This window comes from Lucilia cuprina, chromosome 6, assembly GCF_022045245.1.
Source record: "Lucilia cuprina isolate Lc7/37 chromosome 6, ASM2204524v1, whole genome shotgun sequence".
Classification (NCBI taxonomy): Eukaryota; Metazoa; Arthropoda; class Insecta; order Diptera; family Calliphoridae; genus Lucilia; species Lucilia cuprina.
The window spans coordinates 60,429,440-60,444,960 of NC_060954.1; the positions used below are offsets into that span (position 1 = coordinate 60,429,440).

Consider the following 15,521-nt stretch of genomic DNA (forward strand, 5'->3'; position numbering starts at 1 on the left):
ACAATTCAATGTAATCGATGCAATTTATTTATTCTTCTTGTCTTTTTTCACTATTGCTTTTTATAATTTAAAATTTTGTGTTTTTTTATTCTCCCTGTATTTTACATTCTTTTAAGATTGACACACTTCCGTTTTTTTTTTGTTTTCTCTGTGTTTAATTTTTCTTTTATTTTCATTTATATTATTAATAGTAGAATTTTGTTTTTATTTTTATTATTATTTGCTTCATACCACTAAATATTTTCGGTTTTATTATTATTTTAGATCCACGAAAAAATGCTTACTGAAGCTTTGCGAGCTTCAGTTGTTTGACGTTTGGAAGTGTAACCGACTCTGGAATGCCGATGGCCATGACGGCAGCTGTTTGCTTGCCAGTTTGCTTGATTATCTTTTTGTATGTTTTTTTGTTGTTGTTGTAAATGTATTATTGTTGTTGTATGTTTGCTAAATATAATAAAGTGTGGTAGGTTTGTTTCTTTTTTTGCTATTTGTTGTTGTTGTTGTTTCTTATGCTCTCTTTTACCACTTTTTATTAAACACACCTCGTATCGACGACGACAACAACGACGTCTAAACATTTTTACCGTCAACCCGCAAACAAAAGAGAACGAACATTACCGTCATCGCATTAGTTTTTTTAGGAACGGACATAGTGAAATTAGGTCAACAGGTTTGGAGTGGGCTCGCATTAGCGCTGCTACGTTTTATGCTGCCAATGCTGCGCTCTCTTTCTATCTGCTAAACACTCTAGCTAAATGACTGATTAATAGTGAACGCCACCAAAAGCAGCGTTACCAAATTAAGCTCTTTATGTGCCAGATATTGTTAGTGTTTTTGTTTTTACAATAATTTTCTATCTTGTGTTACAGTTTTTTTTCGTCTTTCGTTTCTAAATTTCTATGTTTGTAAATTAGCGTGTTTCTTTTTGGGGAAACGATTGTAGTTACTAGCAATCATAGGAAGGGTGCTGTGTAAAAAATTACAAAATCTTAAGAAATATTCTATTTTTGACCTTAATTGTAATGACATTTTAGAATAGAACTAGTTTTTATGGGGTTAGAAACTGATGCGAACTAGTTGCTATTCGCAAAGTAGGTTTTAACTAACTAGTTGACGAAAGAAAATATTGAAATTGTTTAAGCCCAAAGTGGAATATAGTAAGGAACCAAATTAGTATTTGATCTGATTCTGAATCGATTTCCCAAATAATTAACAATTGGTTTAGTCGGTGATTATCTTAAGCTATGTACGTTCAGACCTATCAAACATTTGATGAAAAAGACGTAACAACTAATTTTGTTAAATTTATTTTTGATTCTGCATGATTTTTATAATTGCAAATATTGTCGAAACAAATAATGAAGACGTTTTGAACTGTTGTCGTCAAAGATATATTATGTTTGTACAAATAAATATATATTTTAAGGAAATCAAAATGTTGATTTTTTAAGGGTCACGTCATTTTTGTCAAACATTTGATAGGTGTGAACGTAGCTTTAGTTTTAGTTCGAAAGAAGAAAAACTTAATATTTTAATTAAATAGTAATTTTCCGAATTCTTTTATCTTTACTAAAATTTTACATTTTACAAATGTGGTATATGCAAAAAACAGCTGTTCATTATTAAAGTTTTTGACTGAAAAGTTGACAATACTAACAAAATTAACAGATCTTAAATACATAATAGGGTTTTATAAATCGAATTTCGAATAATCGAACAATCGACTTTTTGTCGAAGTCGACTATTTTGTTCCAAAAAACTTGATAATTCGACTATCGTCTGTGAAAAAAGACGAAAAGTCGACTTTGGAAATAAAAATCGAAAAGTCGACTTTGCAAATAAAAGTCGAAAAGTCGAAAAAAGGCGGAAAAAGTCAAAAAGTCGAAAAGAGTCGCAAAAAGTTGAAAATAGTCGAAAAAAGTCAAAAATTGTCAAAAAGTCGAAAAAGCCGAGAAGTCGGAAAAAGGCGGAAAAAGTCGAAAATAGTCGGAAAAAGTCAAAAATTGTCAATGAGTCGGAAAAAGTCGAAAAGTCAAGAGTCGAAAATTGTTGAAAATCAAAAAAAGTCGAAAATCGTCGACAAGTCTAAAATGGTCGAAAGAAGTCGAAAATAGAAAAAGTCGAAAAGTCGACTATTTACAAAATACTTAAAGTCGAAACGTCGACTTTAAACTAAATGAAGAAAGTCGAAAAGTCGACTTTTCGCTTCAACTATTAAACACTAACACATAACTGAAAAACACAATTATCAGTTAAAGTCTGCCTAAATTTGTTCCGAATTCAATTTAACAGAAAGTTCAGCCTAGTTTAACTGAGTAATAAGAAACTCGCCCTAAGTACATTAAAGAGCTGGTATTTGCGAACGCAAAATATCAGTCTTTTTTATTTTTCATCTTTCCGCCAACTTATGGCGTCCGCTCCAAAAGAACTGCACTTGTTATAAAACATATTGAAGTCATAACTTTCCGTTTAGATAAAGACGAAAGGACGGTTGAGGCACAACTCTCCAATCAAAATGTTTTAAAAAGAATTCAACTGATCTTGACTTGTCAGGTTAAATGCAAATCAATAATGTTTTTTTACAGATCATCGGTAATCTTTTGGTCCGAATACAAGTCATTACCTTAGCTCTTCGAATATTCTATAATTGTGCATTACCTTAGGACAATGGATATTCTATATTCGAACTTATTTGGCCTTTTCGATCACCTGATCTCACATACGCTTTCTTTAGGTTGCATATGTTCTTTACAGCGATCATCTGGTCCGATGTCAGCAGCTTTTAATGTAAATAGAACATTATAGTACTTCTGAATATAAAGCATAAAGATGGCGCCTTTAATATTCTGATTCAGCTGGATCGCTAGACTTCACATGCGCATACATGTTGCTGAATATTTTGGGCGTTTTTGGGGATAATGTTCGCTGATGTCTGATGATCCTTGGTACAATGTCAGCGGCTCTTTAAATGGAATATGACATTTTGATCCTTTCATATATAGAACTATAACTTAATGCATTAACACGATACCGATTATGTCGCCCTTAAAAATATCAAATAGAATTAAATTCATCCCAACGAATGCTGATTCAACATTGAAATAAATTTAGTTTTCAATTTTGTTTTCTTAAATTTCTGTTCCCTTGCTTTTTTATCATGTTATATATTTTTTTCTCAACGCCAACGCTTTCCAATGAGCAGAGGCAGAGACAGCCTATTGCAACATATTTGTTAAAGTATTCAAAATAATTTACCTCCAACAACAACAACAACTAATACACTTAGATGATTGATCAATAAAATAATGTGTTGTTTTTTGTTTCTTCTAATTTTGCTTTTGCAATGAGAACATTTTCAACAACGAGCTTCGTTTCAATAAAAAAATAATTTCCGATCAGTTGAGTTGTACAGACACTCGGCAACAAATTAACAAATGTGTTGGTTGGTTCGGTTGAATGCAAAACAAATTCAGAAGTGTGTATATTTATTGTTGTTTTAATTTTTTTGTCTTTAATTATCTTGGTTCAGTGTTCGGCTCGACATTGCATTTCATTGCACTGAGGGAGTTGTGCAAGAGTGTATGCTAACGTTTGTTACTAGTGGATTGTGCAAAATCTGCATCGTATAGTTAGTTATAGAGATAGACACACAGACAGACGTGCAGGCAGGCGGCTGTTTAGTTGTGAAATCTAATAGAATGGTGGGAAGTGCAACGGAAACACTATTACTATTTTTTTGTTTGTTTGTTTCTTCTTTGCAATTGCTACTATAAGGTCTCCTTCTCTCTTGTGTTCTTACTGACGTCGCTTCCCTTCTAGTGTTTGTGGCCTGTTGTTGTTGTAGCTATTCATCATAATTGCCAAATGTTTTGATTCGGTTTAGTTTGGTTGGCTGCATGTTTGCTGTTCTTTTCCGTGCAGTATGGCAACCTGTATTTAAATGTTTGTAGGTTTACAAATGTTATTTTTCTTCTTACACTTTACTTTTGTTATTAGAATTAGTATTTTGCAGTTCTTAGAAAAGGGAAGAATTCTTAACAGAATATCTGGAAAATTTTGTATAATTTCTTTTAGCCTCAACATGTTTAATGTGTTTATAGCTAATATGTTGCAGCAACATGTTTAGTTTACAGATTCTTTTGATAGATAGATAAATCAACAATCTAGCTAATAGATCAGACAATAAGCTAATCAACACACTCTAGCTCATATACTTAGACCATAGACTAGTCCATAGAATACTAAGTAGACTAGTTCATTGATTAACTAATGGATTAGACCATAGGCTGCTTAATGGATTGGTCTATAGACTGACTAGTCAATAGTCTACAGAACATACAACAGACTACTCTATACGCTATACAATACTTAGACCAAAGACTAGTCCATAGAATACTATAGACAAGTCTATGGAATACTCAGTGAACTAGTTCATTATTAGACTAGTTCATAGGCAGCTTAGTGATTGGTTTATGGACAAGTCAATAGTCTACAGAACAGTCAATAGGTTAGCCTATATGTTAGTCCGTGTCTTTAGAATAGTTCCTAAACAAATCCATAGACGATTAGTCAATAGACAAGTCCAAAAAGTAGTAAAAATACTAGTCCTTAATCAATAGACTAAGATTACACCATAAACTGGTCAATAAATTAGATAATAACCTTGTCAATAGATCCATTCAAAGACTAATAAATACCTAGAATGTTTTTTTAGAGTACTCAAGAGACTAGACAATAGACTAGTCAATATATATCCTAGTTAACAGCATAGTAAATATAATACTTATTAGGCTAGTGATGTAACTACTTCTTTGACTAGTACTAGTCTAAATAAAATATCAGTTTGATGACTACAATTGGGAATAAAGGATTAGTCCAGACAGAAGATTAGTCCATATGGTTATCAACAGACAATATATCAATCGTAAGAAATTAATGAACTAGTCAATAGACTAATCCATTCACTAGACCATTGACTAGTTTATAGACTAGACCATAGAAATAGATCTGACAATAGACAAGCCAATAGATGGATCTGTAAAACCAACCAAAAGACTAGTCATTAGTCAATAATAGGCCATTGACTATTCTATAGACTAGACAATAGAAATAGACCTGTCGATAGACTAGTCATTAAAGGGATCTGTAGACCTGTCAAAAGACTAGTCAATAAATGGATCTGTAGTCCTGTCAAAAGACTAGTTATTAGACAGTTCCGTAAACCAGTCAGTAGGCTTGTATATAGACTAGAAAACTAATTAGTCTGTAGACTTGTGTATAGATTAAATTACACTCAGTTGACTAGTTCATCTTTTGAATAACAAAAAATCATCTTTTAATTAATTAAAAAAAACATATTGCAGCAACATGTTTACATAAATAAAGTAATGTTGCAAAAACGTTATTACTTTAAAAATGATGCATCAACTTTGTTCTTAAAATATCATTATTCGTAAAATATCATTGCACAACATTGTTCTTAAAGCCTATTGCAGCAACATAAACTCTAAAATTAAGTTGCCACATTGCACAACTTTGTTCTTAAAACCTATTGCAGCAACATAAAGTCTAAATTTAAGTTGCCACTAGAAATGCTTAGAAGCAGTCTGCAACCTTTTGGAAAATATTTATAATATATATCAACGTTTAGCAAATAACAACTTAGCAACAAAAGTTGCCAAACAAAAGGTTTGGCAACCGTTAAATATTTCTTGCAATAACTCCAATTGTTGGTTATGGGTAACCTTCCTTATTAGTAGTTTTTGGTGTCACAATTTAAGTTTTTTTTATATGTAAAAGACCTCTTTCTCTCCCCCAACTTAGAGGAACAGAGAAACAAACACATTAAGTCTAACACTTATTGTGTTAGACTTAAAACAACTTGGTTTTCTTATTTTAGTGTAAATTTTTTTATTTCTTTTGATTTTTCTTCTTTTAGATAAATATACGAAACTTTGGAAAAACAAAACACGAGAACGTATCTTAAGAAAAGCTAGAAAAATGAAAAACAACTAAAAAAAACCATAGAAAACTATGAAATCACTAAAAGTAGAATGAAACTACGAACTTACTGGCAAACTATTAGACAGGCATAAGTTAGTAGTAAGTCACTCAGTCAGTTAGTCAGTCAGTCACTCTGTCATTTAGTTAGTTATTTAGCCAACCATGCAGACAACAACAGCCACCTGCAGCAAATGAAATCATTCAAAAGCTTTCTGTTTCGGTTTCATTGTGTGTGTTTCAACAAAAATGTATTTTTTTGTAATTTTTTTCTTATATATTTTTTTTATTACATTTCGAGTACCAATGAACAACAAACGGCCCACAAGGTAAGTAAGCTTATAAAATAACCCAGTTTAATTTATACTAGTCTTTGGTAGTTGGTTGGTTTTTATTTTTATAAAGCCAAGATTTCGCAATTGGAAGCAGAACAACAAGACAACAACAACAACAACAAAAAAACTAGCAAGTATTGGTGTGTGTGCGAGTGTTTGAATTTGGGGAGATCTGATAAAATGTTTCAGAAGTTAGAATTAGGTGGCAAGTGGAAATCCGATTATTTAATATAACCGAAGATTTCTTAAAGATTTTATAAAGTGAAGAAATCGGTACTTAAATTCTTTCTCCAAAAATAGTGTTATATTCAGTACAGTGCCTGAAGGGTCTCAATGATATTTCTGGCCAATAGGGTTCCTACACATCACAATATTGTTTGAAACGCTTTATTAAGCTTGAGGGCTCAACATTTCTACAATTATTCTCATTTTTTGGTATTCAAAATTGTTCATATCGGTCCATTATTTCAACCAGGTGCGAATCCTGCTCAAGCGTTTGTGGTGAGGGGGATGTTTGTTTTTTACATATTTTCTTTTTTTAATTTTTTCTCATTTTTATATTTTGTATGAAAAAAATTATTTTAAATTTTGCTAAAATTTCTCCTTCTTTCCCACACTGGATCCGCGCTGATCACAACGAGACCCCCCTACCCCCCCTGACAGGTCAAGGCCCAAAAATCGTATTAAAATGTTACAGAAATAAAAAGAGTGAAAACTTTAAAGTTATTTTTTTTTCTGAAAAACTGAATGCATTAAGGCGAAACATATGAAAACATCTAGTCTCTTCTATATTAATACAAAACTTTTTTTGTGAAAACCTTAAAGCAATACTAGAGGCGTTAGGTCGATAAAGAATGAAAATCTGCAATCCCATTTATTTCCTATCAAAGTAGTGGAAACTTGAATGTACATTTTATGACGAATTAAGAAGTTTAGAATCCTCAAAATTATTCTTAAAACTAATTCATACACCGGACGTTTTTTTTAATCTAGACCTAGTATAAGATCCCCTACAGAAAACTGCTGACAAATAAAATTAAACAAATTCTAAAATATCGGTATATAATTAACCGTGTCAACTATATATAATAATTCTGACAGAATATTATAAATTGCTAAAAGTCATTAAATTCTGTAAAGATCTGACTATAATTGAGGAAAATCCGAAAAAATACCAGATGTTTTGTCTATTAATCGTAAGGTCTCCGAAATATCTTTCTTTTAAAGTACTTTTCTATATTATTATTCTATTTATATCAAAGTTTTTAAAAATTAAAATTATCGAAAGTATAACTGATAGAACAGCAGCGGAACCAGCTCAAGAGTTTTTCTCATTTTTATATTTTGATTTTGGAGGAATATTTCCCATTTTCCGCTTGTGATAAAATGAACTTAAGAATTTGATCTCGAAGATATTTAGTTCTGGTTTTCAAAAAAAAATGTATTTCAACTCCTATTTAGGATTTTCTAAGAAAAGAAAATAGTCTAGAATGTACTGCACAGTGAGGCAAAATGTATATTTTTTATACAAAGATTATTGAAGTAAATGATCCATTTAAATAATCTCAAACTGAGTTGGTAGTCCCATGTAGTGGAGGCTATGGTTCATGTTTATAATGTCATTTTAGCAAAAGAGTAGTTTGGCAATTATAATTTCAACATAGGGGTAAGTTTTTGTTTGATTGGATTCCGAAGGGTTTGGGTTATTCTGCTAAAATTATTAAAGTACATGATCCGTTTAAGTAAACCAAAAACTACTTCCCTCTAATCATAATTAGAGTAGATAATGATTTTTGTTAACAACATGGTCCATAGACTGCATACATGGAACCATGTTGCTGATCATGTAATCTCATAATTTAAACTACAAGGTAGTAGTTTTGGGATTACTCCGATATAATGCATGAATGCATTACGTAGAGTATATTTCTTCCATTTATTTCGATAAGTTTTGGACCTGTCCTACTTCTTTGAGTAGTACTCTTTACACACGTATGCGGAGTAGTCTCAAATTTTGTAGGGTACTTAGACAACTTCAATATTATTAATATACAATAATTCAGATCAATATTATTATGTTTATCACAAAATGATCAATTTTTTTCATCCAAAAAGTTGCCTCAACTTCGAACAAAACATTTTTGTATAGAATAAATGTCCTATTTTTTAAATATGTCCCTCTTACGACTTTTCAAATTTGAGCTACTTTTAACAAATTTTAACTTTGTGACCCATTTCTTTTAAATCCCAAAGATGGAATCTGAAAACGGTAAGAAGTTTTGATAACAGGGATGGGTTGGCTGTTTACAGCAAAAGTATTATTTAGGGCCTTATGTCAGAAAATTAAAAAAACACCACTTTTGGGATTTTAAGGAATAGCGGTTATTCCCTTTGACCTTTTTAGCAAGTTTTCTTACACTAAATTAATACATTTCTTTTCTCTGTTTAGTGGTGTAGGGTGTAAAACTGTGCTGCACTTTTTAAACTTTAAACTCTATAAACATGTAAAATTTAAAAGCTATTAGTGTTTGACCCACTGTGCCATGTAGTTCTTGTGTATTAGATTATTGCAATTCCACGAAAAAATAAACTTCATTCAAACACTTATGAGTCAATTGTTGCTTTCAAAAGTTTTTCAAGTTTCCTTTTAAATTTAAACTATTTTTGGAAAATTTTTAACCACAATTGTTTTAAACAAATATGTAGTTATTTAGATGATAATGTAATAAATCCCTTTTAACCCAATAGCCTAAAAACTAGAATCCCTTGTCTTATAGACTCAAATATTTGGCATCTCTAGTTGCAGTGGAGATGTTAAAACAAAATTGCATCACAACTTGTAAAGCTCTCTCTTTCGCTATCTCTCTCTATCCATGTTGGTGATAAATTATTCCCACTTAAAATTTATAGTTATTGTTGTTGTTGTTTTTTTTCAAAATTTTCTTGCATTTATTTTTTTATAAATTTCTTTGTTGTTGTTTTTGAATTTTGTAAATATGTGTCACTGCAGGTAGATTTATTAATTTGATTGTTTTTTCATTCACAATCTGTTTTATTTTACAAAAAAATCTAAAATATTTAGAATTAGCAATAACAACAACATATACCACAACTCTCACATTCATATGTACTCTCACTTAAACACTCATTTATTATTGTATTTGATTTATGTATTTGTAAAATAAAATAACAAAAAATTAAATAAAATTAATTAGGTCATTTGCTTAGATTTACAACAACAAGAACAAAATAAAACAAATAAAAATATAAAAGAAATCTTAGAATAAAATCAAAACAATTAAAATTTACACTCACGTTTATTTATTTTTTTTTTGTTTAAATTTTGTTTGCAGTTTTGAAATCTTTATAAAAATCGATCAACCTTAAAACCCTTAATTTTAAAAAAAGGGGTTTTGTAAGTTTGTTTTTTTTTTTTGTTGTAGTTTTGTAATAATTTTTTCCAGGAAACTGCTGAGCAAGATTTTGTAATAAATTGTTGCTTTTAAAAATTTTCCTTATTACGACACGTTTTATTTTCTATTTTAGAACTTGGACGTTTAGTTTGGTACTTTTTTGTTTTTTTTTTATATTTTTTTCTTAATTTTCTTTTTGTAGTTTTATTTTTACACATTAATTTCTTAAGGCGGTATTGTTAAAAATGACAATTATTAAAGTCTAAATGAACAAAGTACGACAAAAAAAAGCGCTCCAAGACGCGTTGTTTAGCAGGCCTACGAACGCACTAAAAGTACCAGCGTACGAAAATCAGTTACAAACGCACGAGAATTTTTTTTCAATTGTTGTTGGATTTATTTTGTAACGCAAATACAACTCAATAGTTACAAAAACAAAACAAATTTTAAGAAGAAAAAAAAAACACACACACACACTCCCATATGCACATAAACGTAGAATTTAATAAAAACGTTACGAAAACAAAGCAGAGGAATATGTAAAAAAAGAGTTAAACACTAAATTCCGCATCCGCAATGGTCGCAAAACAAAAACACACTGATTGTCAATGGTGTTGAAGCAAATAAAATCTCTAATATATTTTTTAGGGTACAACACGACGACGACGATGATGACGAAGACTACGACAACATTTACGACAATGACGATGGCGACTACGAATACGTTTTTGTATGGTGGGTTAGAAACCACACATTGACACATACACTAGCGCCAAATCAAAATCAACAGCAACAGCAGACTCCAACATTGCCAGCATAGTAGTAGTATCAACAACATAACTACAACAATCTAAAAACAACAACAACCTATACACAGCAATTTACTATGGAATTGTTGCTGCTCTTGTTGTTCTTATTGGTTTGCTTGGTTTTACCCTCTATAGGTAAATATTTGTGAACCAGAAAGTCAAAAAAGCCCATAAAACATGAATGGCAGGCCTATGGGTACTAAACATTAGGGAGATTTTGAAAACAACATTAAGGGATTTTGAAAACAACATTGAGATTCTACTTTTGTATACTTATGAGTTCTACAAAATAGAGAGGCCAATAGGATCGAGTCTATACAAATACTAGGACATTTAAAATTACGATTTAGTTTAATCTATATAAGACCAAACCTGTGTTTGAGAAACCATTTCTTGAAATACCGATAATCAGAATTTGAAAATTAAGATTTTATGAACCAAAAAAACGTCGGGACGATCGAGGCCTTATCAAGACTAGTTTTTTTCAAATTGCATTATTCGGAATTTAGAAAACTTAGATAAGATTTTAGTTGTAGACATACGGCTACTTAAATGATGGACTTACACATTAAAACTGATCAGTAGCTCAGAATATAGAATTTTTCCGAAATAAAGTCGATCACTTTTAGAATATATAAAAATCTTTAAAATCGGATTTAAAACAAAAACCTGTCAAAAGTAGCAATCTTTGAGACTCCATAGAGACCCTCCTGGAGTATTTGTGGATTCCAAACATAAAATCGATCGATCGTTATAAAGTTTGATATCGATCGGACCAATTAAGACGATGTAAACAGATAAGTATAGGTCTAAAATTGAAAAAGAGCCGAGTATTCTTTAAGCGAAAAACTCCAGGCAACTCGGTAATAATCGGCAATGAATGTGGAAATAAGGCAACCATTTGCACACGATCACTTGCAATAATAAAACGGTGATAAGGACTTCTTTCATTATGTGGACACCAGGATACACGGGAATAATCGAAAGCACTTTCTATAAAAGGTAATGAAACTTGAAGACGTTTACACGAAGTTGGAAAGATCTACACGAAGTTGAAAAGATCTAAATGTGAGAAGAACGAAAAATCTTCTTACAATTGGAATATGCGTCTAGTATCTGACTAGACACCTCAGGATTATGGACTCGCTAAACTAAATTGGACGATCGAAGTCTGAAGAAAGTGGGACATATTGAAAGCAGTAAATCGGTAGATCACTTTCACTATCATGACCAAATATTCATCTAATTTAGATCCAAACTTCTTGAAAGCGATTTAATACCTGATATTACATTGTTAAAAAGCAATTGTAGAAAAACGATAAGAAAACCAAGATATAGTCGAATGTGGCGATTACAGTAAAATGATTAAACATTTCACTATCATTGTCAATTGAAATCAATTAACTACCTGATTTTGCATCTCTCACGATCAATTGGAAATTATGGCAAATACGATCGGAAAACTAAATTCCTTTACATTTATCAATAATTTCTTGTATATATCGCTATAGAAGTCCCAATAGCGACATATATTTTTCGGATATGATGTAATTTAGAACCTATTTCTTTCAATCTCAAACTTATCTGAGGTTTTATACTCTAAAATTTAGAGCGTTTTATAACATCTTTTAGAAACAATATGTCGAAAGGAACTAACTACTTCACACTGGGTTTCCAAACATTAGATTACTTTTACAAGTTCAATCATGACCTAATTTTCCCATGTAAGTGTAAACGGATCTGATGTGGGTAAGAATGACAAATCATTCCGTCATTCTTATTTAACAAATAACCAGCATATCTCACTTTTTTACACCCCTACGACACATTTTTAAAAAGCACTTGCATAAAAACCCACAACTAAACATACGAAGTATCTATGTACATATCTATAAGTACTTTGTCCGATATTTATTCTTATATATTTACCTCACAAGCATAAATTGTTTAATGATGCTGCTGCTGTTGTTGATTGCTACCAAAGCTTCGTTGCTTTGTACTGTTGCGCTTCAGTCAACGTAGCTTAAGCTGCAAGTATTTCCCTCAAAATGTTGATAGTTTTTTTGTTGTTGTTGTAGTTTTTATTTTGCTTAATTTAGTTTTTTTTATATGTACTACGTTTTTCTCAAGGCCTACAGATTTAGGCCAAAAATCTCAAGTGATCTAAACCAACCAAACAAGAGTCTGTCTGTCCGCCTGTGTGTCTGTCTGTCTTTTGTAGTTGTTGTTTTGTATTTCGTTTATGCGCTCGATGGCTGGCTGGCTGGTTCGTTTCGTTCGTACGTTCATTGATTCCAATTTATCGTTTTGTTGTTGTTGTTGTTGTTGTTGTTGGTATTGTATAGTCAACTACTTACCTAGTGAGCGAGTCGACCAACTTACAAGCCCACGAAATAAATTTAACTAAATAGAAACAAAAAAAATAAAACAACACGATGTAGTGCAAAAAAAAAAACTAAATTGAAACATTTGAAACCCATTGTAGCGATAATAATGAAAGAGCGCAATATGAAATCGTATATGTACATCAATATATTGAGAAATCTATACAATCAAAGACGTCGGAGAGTTAAATAGAGTAAAGAAGAATACAAATACTATAAAACACTTATAACTCTTGGGCCGGATAAATCAATTTATTCGTCAGCAAGAGATCAATAAGATCTATTTTAGGTTTAGGATGGTTTAAAATGTTAATTTATTAAAATAGTTATCAGATTTTTTCAAGTTTAAATTTCTTGTTTCTCTGGATCTTACTAAGTTGTGGGTTTTCTTGCCGTTCGCACTCTATCGTGCTTTAAACAGACAGATGGACTAGATTGTATTAGAAGTTAATAAGGACCCAGAATACATATATTTTTGTGGGTCTATGATCAATATTTCGATGTGTTGTTTTATGATGGTGAATGTTTCTTATGACGACTTTTTTAGATCAACATTTTATTAAAACACTTAAGTTAATATTCATATAATTAAACAATCGAATTTTTATCGAAAAGTCGATTTTTTATATATTCAAAACAATCGAGTTAACATAAATTATAAAAATTTTGAAAAGTCGTCGATAGAGGGTACCAAATTCACATCAAATTTTTTTAAAACATTCGTTTGCTATAGTTTGTTAACAGTTAGACATCGCTTGTGTATATAAAATTTCAAAAAAAGTCGACTTTTTATATATCCCAAAAAATCGAGTTATCATAAATTACAAACATTTTGAAAAGTCGACTTTTGTCAGGTTCTTATCAGCGAAAAGTATATTAGAACAAATATAGTTAAACCTGGAGGTTAACACTACGCGTTCTACGCTTTCTCGCATTCTATGCGTCTGTCAAAAAAGTAGAATCAATGTATTTGTATGCAGAATTTTACAAGCACAAAAGCGTTGAATAAGAGTTCTATAGTGTAAACGACTTTTGTCTTTTTGCATTTAGTTAAAAGTCGACTTTTCGACTTTTTTCATTTAGTTAAAAGTCGACTTTTCGGCTTTTTTCATTTAGATAAAAGTCGACTTTTCGACTTTTAGTATTTTATAAATAGTCAACTTTTCCGACCTTTTTCGACTTTTTGGCTATTTTCGACTTTTTTTGACTATTTTTTACTTTTATCGAGTTTTTTCGTCTATTTTAGAGTTTTTGACTTTTTTTCCGACTATTCTAGACTTTTTCACTCTTTTCCACTTTTTAAAAATGTTCGACTATTTTTGATTTTTTTTCTACTATTTTCGAGTTTTCGACCTTTTCCGACTTTTTGACCATATTTGACTTTTTTTCGACTATTTTTTTACTTTTTTCGAGTTTTTCCGACTATCCTAGAGTTTTTTACTTTTTTCAAAATTTTCGAATATTTTTGATTTTTTTCTACTATTTTCGAGTTTTCGACTTTTTTCGATTTTTGACTTTTTATGAGTTTTTTCGACTTTGACGCCTAGATGCGTAGTGTGAACCTCCGGCTTAAATCTGATTTCAAAAAATTTCGAAGAAATATTGGTTTCTCACATTAACTTTAAACTAATTAACAACAACGAAGTTTTAAAATATTAAAATTAAGCTTTTTCTTACACCCACTTCAATTTTTTCAACTCAATTCTAAAAGAGTAAATTTTAATACATCACAACTAGTAACACTCTCTTAAAGAGTGATAAAAAAAAAACAAGAAAACAAAAACAAAACTATGCCATCATACAAATTACGTCTGTTTGTTTGGATGTGTAAATAGACAAACATTACAACAAAAACAACGAGAAAAATTCAGCACACAAATGTATGACAAATGTTGATGGGTGAAGGAGGAGGAAGTTTAATTTTATTGCTCAACCCACTAAATGATTGACCCTTTTTTCTACGTTTTTTTTTGCAAATATGTCATCATTAAATAGATTTTTTTGTAACACTTATGACATATTCTAAGAATATTATTTATTTAAAACAATATTAAGTTTTTTTATTAATATATAATTAACTCACTTTTAATACTGCATTTTTAAAGTTAAAGTTTAACTAATAAATAATGGTAACAATAAATTTATATTTTTTAACAATTTTATTTCATATTTTTTAGCTTTTATCACTGTGATTAATTTAACAACTTTGACAGCTGAGACTAGAGACAAACAAGCTGTTAGAGCGATAATTCTGAAGTAAAGTCATCGATAACTAATGTAGAGTAGTGTAAACAAATACGTCACAGTTTACACACTGTAACTTTATGAGTTTTTTGAAGAAATTCTATTAAACATTAGAAAAGTCTTTTGTCGGAAAATGTTGAAGATGCCTCAAGTTCTATAATAGACTTTTCATAAATTATAAATATCAAAAACTGGGGTTCTATAAATCGACTTTTTGTCGAAAAGTCAAAGTCGACTATTTTGTTCCAAAAAAGTCGATAACTCGACTATCGTCTATGAAAAAAGTCAAAAAGTCGTAAAAAGTTGAAAATAGTCGAAAAGTAGAAAAAATCGATA

At 30.6% G+C, this 15,521-nt stretch overlaps 1 protein-coding gene across 3 annotated transcripts in view; it reads right to left on the reverse strand.

Annotated features, from left to right (window-relative positions):
• The window catches only part of LOC111682101 (vascular endothelial zinc finger 1), a 31,993-nt gene extending 16,918 nt beyond the window's left edge, over positions 1-15,075 (reverse strand). The window contains exon 1 of one of the 3 annotated variants that reach the window (XM_046953937.1): positions 15,025-15,075. The gene's annotated coding sequence lies outside the window, so the exon portion shown is untranslated. Of the gene's footprint in view, positions 1-231; positions 1,577-9,650; positions 9,711-15,024 lie in introns of those variants that run through there. The other 2 variants (XM_046953936.1, XM_046953935.1) reach the window with 2 other exon arrangements.
• Between the last annotated feature and the right edge of the window lie 446 nt (positions 15,076-15,521).